Below are 6,000 nucleotides of genomic sequence, written 5' to 3'. Positions count from 1 at the left end.
GAGGAGGAGGAGGCGGATGGTGGGGTCACCCCTGGGGTCACCAGCAGTGTGGCAGCTGTGGCTAGGGAGCCGTGATGCTGCACATTCACTAATGTGTCTCATCCCTTATGGGACGAGGGGACGGTAGCCTGGCACGTCCCCAAATCACGGTGGTGGGGGTGGGCGGGGAGGTAGAGAGGGGCACCAAACTTCACCACAAGCCAAATCTGTGCCCTATCCTACCTCAGCTGCACTGGAAAGGGAGGAGGGGGGGGCTGATGCTTTTCAACAAGTCCCAAACAACCTTGAGGTCACCTTGCCAAAATAAATGCTAACTCTCAACTGTGGCTTTAACTGCCAGTGACATGGTCAAACTCAAGGATGCACCAATCATGGAGTCTTTGATCTATATAGGCGAGGGCTCATTCGGAATTATGATATTTCAGAATGACATAGCATTTTGTTTGCGTTGATGGCCACCTGCCATTTGTCTCATGATGGGGCCAAAAGGAGAGTCGAAGGCATGTTTGTTTTTGAGATGTCAAATTCCTTCCTCCCAGTCTCCATGGTCAAATGACACCCGGTATAGCTAACCAAAGTCATGAAGCCACACCTCCAAACCTTTGACATCATTCTCCTCCCTTCCTCCCTCACTGACTGTCTGTCAGACATGCGAGGGGATAGACCTGCACTTCACTTGTCTTTCTGGAAGACATGCAAGTTTCCCTGGGCACAAATATATGAAATACATGCACACAAGCTTGCACGCACACACACACACACACACACACACACACACACACACACACACGCACACGCACACGCACACACGGACACACGGACACACACACACACACGACATGTGCATGCATGCACGCACACATATAGGCTACGCAGAACCCTCCCACATGCACCGCCAGACTCCCGGACCCCATCTGCACTCTCCTCTCTCCAGCCTCTTAATTGCATATGCACAAATGCAAATGCCTATTAATTAATTACTTGACTAATTAGTGCAGTGGTATTTTAGAGCGATAAATCAAGTGGAGATGGGGCCGAGGATGGGGGGGGGGGGGGGGGGGGGGGGGGGGCAGGAGGAGGGCCGTGGTGGAGCATCAACAATGAGCTCACACCAGGGGGAGTATATATAAGTGCTATGTGTGGGAGTCTGCTTTGGAGAGGATGTGTGCTGCCTGGAGCTTCAGAAGCACCATTAAAACCCATTTAGACCATTTAGACCTTTAGGACAATTCCACAAATGTCTTCTAAATCCTGACAGTTTTCCTGAAAAAACCTATATCTGTTTCTATATCAGTGGTTTTCAAACAATTTCATGTCAAGGACCCCCAGCAATATATGTAGCCTAATTGGCCCTGTACCCCAATCTCAATTATGTTGGTTCCAGGGACCCCCCCCCCCAGAAGCAAAGATTTGAGTTAAAAGTGTTCACTGGAAAGAATATATCTCTGCTGTCGGGAGGAACCTCATAACTCCAAAATGTTCATTTTTCAAGAAATGAAAAAATATACATAAAAAAAAAAGCACTACAGCCTAATCAAAGTTGGTGTTGTAACTTTATATATTGTCAATTACTTCCATGAGAGGGGGAGAGGTGGTGGAGTTGCTTTTAGCAGACATTTTGAAGGTCCAATGGAGGTTTTGTCCAAAGCACTTTTTACTACTTTCCATTGGTTCAATATTTTATAACACACAGACGTAAAGGGTGTTCAGTAGCACTGATTTATGACAAAAAAAAATCAGAAACCTCAAAAATGTAGTTACCGGTATGAGGTTTCCTCCTGACAGCAACGTCAAAGATTTGCACACATTTTCACGATTTTTCAAAAATATCGGGATACGGTAATTTATATTTCTATAGAACACTTAAGTCATATGACAATAGTACACTATCCAAAATCACAGACAATATCCAGTATAATATCATGATATGGGTATAATATTGATGCTAAGGATTTCCCGATAATGTTTTCTTTTGCTCCCGATCCGATTCCGATCATTTGAAAGTGACGTGAATGGCACCGATAATCCGCTCATGTGATCGGAAATCAAAATGTATAGCCTACTTAAAGTATAGCAAAAGTAAACGTACTCATTATACAGAATGTCCCATTTCAAGTTTTCAAATGTATAAAAATCCTTCGAAAATAGCAGATCTACAAGCTCACAATGCTTCACGATGCGACACGTGAGCTCGTAAATAGGCTATTTTCAAATGGCCGAAATGTATGTATAGGCTGAAGTGGTTAATGTAATTTTGTAATAATTATCACAATATACAAAGTAACTAATAACTAAAGTTTTCAAATAATTGTAGTGGAGTAGCCTACAAGTACAAAATTGGCATTGCCCCTGAGATGTTGTGGAGTAGTATAGTAAAAGTATTGAAAATGGGAAATACAGTACTTGAGTATATGTATGTACCTATAGTTAGTTACTTCCCACCACTGCCATTAAGACGCAGAAGAGCTGTCTTGTGATGTATACTGTACTGCAGCCTTAGAGAGAGAGAGAGAGAGAGAGAGAGAGAGAGAGAGAGAGAGAGAGAGAAAGGGAGGTGGAGAGGTAGGGAGAGGGAGGGAGTGAAGAGGAGATTAGGCTGACCTCTGTTCTTCCAATTGTGTTTTACTCTGGCATGCAGCCAAGCTAGCTTGGATACTCGTGTCTATTTGCTTGAAGTACAAACCAGCAGCGGTAGCATCATAATTAAATCTTCAGTGTTAATTTAACTCTGATGATAGTGTCAAACTGATCCGGACCTATACATGTTACTCTCTCAGGGGATTGTTGGTCTTAACGCTACATATTTATATTATAAAGTCACGTACGTTCAATGAACATAACAGTTGGCATCGTTTATGCAGTGATACTGATGTGATAATTGTGGCATCTGTGACTGGGAGATGAATAATTCTGCCAGCCCTAGCATTACGTGTAATTGTGTGTGTGTGTGTGTGTGTGTGTGTGTGTGTGTGTGTGTGTGTGTGTGTGAGGGTGTGTGTGTGTGTGTGTGTGACGTGTGTGTGTGTGTGTGTGTGTGTGTCTGTGCGCGCACGTCCGTGTGTGTGTGTGTGTGTGTGTGTGTGTGTGTGTGTGTGCGTGTGTGCGTGCGTGTGTGTGTGTGTGTGTGTGTGCGAGTGTGTGTTTGTGTGTGCGCGTGCGCGCGTGTGTGGCTGTCTGTCTGTGTGTGTGTGTGTGTGTGTGTGTGTGTGTGTGTGTATAGGTATTCCAGGCTCCCTGTCATAGGTACCCATGGAGATCTCCGGACTGAAATATTTATCCTCGTTTGCTTATTGCCGAGACAGTGTGGTCTTAATTGCAACATCAGAGAGCTCCACCTCTCTCTCTGTCTCTCTTGGCTTTGGATGCAATGGATACAAAACCGCATCTGGGAGCAGAATGTGTGTGTGCGCGCGCGCGGCGTGTGTGTGTGTGTGTGTGCTTGCTTTGTAAGAGGAGTTGCAGTATTTACGGCATATTTGTGGTACATGTGTCAGTCTCTCACTCATCTAAATCAATCACAAACCAGTATTAATTGAGCACGCGCACACACACACACACACACACACACACACACACACACACACACACACACACACACACACACACACACACACACACACACACACACACACACACACACACACACACACACACACACACACACACACATTGTGTGCTTGCATGCATGCGTACGTACGTGTTACTGTACATCTCTTTGACAATGTATTTCAGATTTTCATGCTTCCATCACTCCAGAGTCAGGGGTGGGTTTGCTATCGATCCATCTGCCTGCCACCAGCTCTGTCTGTCTGTCCGTCCGTCCGTCCGTCCGTCCGTCCGTCCGTCTGTCCTGTCCTGTCCTGTCCTGTCCTGTCCTGTCCTGTCCTGTCCTGTCCTGTCCTGTCCTGTCCTGTCCTGTCCTGTCCTGTCCTGTCCTGTCCTGTCCTGTCCTGTCCTGTCCTGTCCTGTCCTGTCCTGTCCTGTCTTGTCTTGTCATGTCTTGTCTTGTCTTGTCTTGTCTTGTCCGTGTGTCTCTCTCTCTGTCTGTCTGTCTGTCTGTCTGTCTATATCGGTCGGTGGGTCGGTCAGTGGGTCGGTCAGTGGATCGTTCCACAGGGTGTGTATGGCTCTGGAGTTCTTCATCAGTTCCCGTGCCAACCCAACCCATGCCTGGCCAAGCTGAACCATCTTGTGGGATTTTTTGGCTTTTAATTATAGTAACAGAGGATTAATTATGGCAGTGGAAACAAGGGGCCATGCATTATTGATGCTATGAGTGAAGGGCTGGAGGGGGTAGAGGGTGCTAATTAAATCACTGCCCTACTGCCACCTCCTCCTCTGTCTCTGCTAGCACCATGTCTTCCACCTGCTACATACTGTATGCAGCGCATGCTCGTGCGCGCACCCACGCACGCACGCACGCACACACGCACACACGCACGCACGCACGCACGCAGGCACACACACACACACACACACACACACACACGTTCCTGCATAACTTCCGGGTATGATGATGATGTCACGCCCATACCCTCTGTAGCTAATGTACAAGCTTAAATGCATTGCATAATTTGCATTGTGACACTAATGTTTGTATATCTGCACAGTCCGACTCATACTGCCTCTCTCTCTCTCTCTCTTTCTCTCTCTCCATGGTTTTCTATCATTCTTAAATTCAGAAGCAGTAATTCCTCCTGACGTACCATCCTGTCCTCAGGAAGTTAGAAACCTACTCTCAGTCTATGCTTCCTGCCTCTTCGCCTCTCACTTGTTGTGCCTCTTCCGTAGACATATTTAACATACATACTCTGTTGAGAGTGTTTGCTGCTCCATCTTATTGATGGGAGAGGTTCTTGGTCAATAATTAAGTGAACTACCTAACTAAGTAAGCCATGCCGAGCTATGAGGCCCATAGGTCAGGAGCGGAGCCTATCAACTGTTTCTGTAGTGTGAGGCAGCTTGATGTACAAGTACACCCCATGGATATGATGTACCCCCTGGACATGACGCTAGTATGTCGCAGAGACTTACCCCCAATCCAACCCTTGATGCTGAGTGCCAAGCAGGGAGGAATGGGTCCCATTTTTCAGAGTCTTTGGTATTAGTGTGGTACGAGGCGTCAAAAAAACAGCTCCCATAGGATTTTTGTGCTAAAATAGTTTCTGGGGGGGGGTCATCTATTTGTGACCTCCCATAGTATGCCAGCCAGTTAATTGTCCGGAGCACGAGCACACAAATAGGCCTACATTTTAAATCAACTAAATGAGACGTAGCCTGCGGAGTTAGTTCAGTCAGACATACTCGAGGGAGTTCATGCCGTGCTCAAAGGCGCATACTATACTCAAGGGGTTAACATGCTGAATTTCTATGTTGGTGTATAAGTGTGTGCAAGTCCCACACGTAATTTGCTGACGTGGCATGCAGTCAGCTGACCAATTGGGCGGGCTACTTAAGCTCTCTAGACTGTATGCCCTTCCTGCCTTCCTCTGCATATGGTTCCTGGTTGTTATGTGTTGTTTGCTCCCACCACCACCCCAGCACCACCGGTGGGCTCTGTTATTTATGCTCCCCATGGGGGTTTTATTGTATATCTATCTCCCTGCTCTTAATGTTTTACGATGGTGTTTAATCGCGCCGAGCAGGGAGAAAATGCAGCAGAGCCGAACGCCAAGTCAAATATCATATGCACACTTGTATTCTATAATAAATATTGGTTAAATCTATTCGTGAGTTGTCTGACTGAACTGTAAGTTGTTTTTACTTGATGAATACATGTTTGAATATTAGGTGAATATTCTAAGTTTGCAAGTTAATATCCCTAGATTAGAATATCTAATATGATCTTACATATATTGTTGGAGATAGGCTCTTGATAACAACAAACAAATTGTGATACTTTAAAAAACCCTCTTGGAGCACGCTATCTCTGCGCGTCCTTTAATTGGTGAAGTTTAAGAACAGACAAAGGTATTAAGGATTTAACATGTATTTAATCAA

The sequence above is a fragment of the Protomyctophum parallelum genome (assembly GCF_964188405.1).
Source record: "Protomyctophum parallelum genome assembly, chromosome: 13".
Lineage (NCBI taxonomy): Eukaryota > Metazoa > Chordata > Actinopteri > Myctophiformes > Myctophidae > Protomyctophum > Protomyctophum parallelum.
This window is presented reverse-complemented; position numbering follows the sequence as displayed.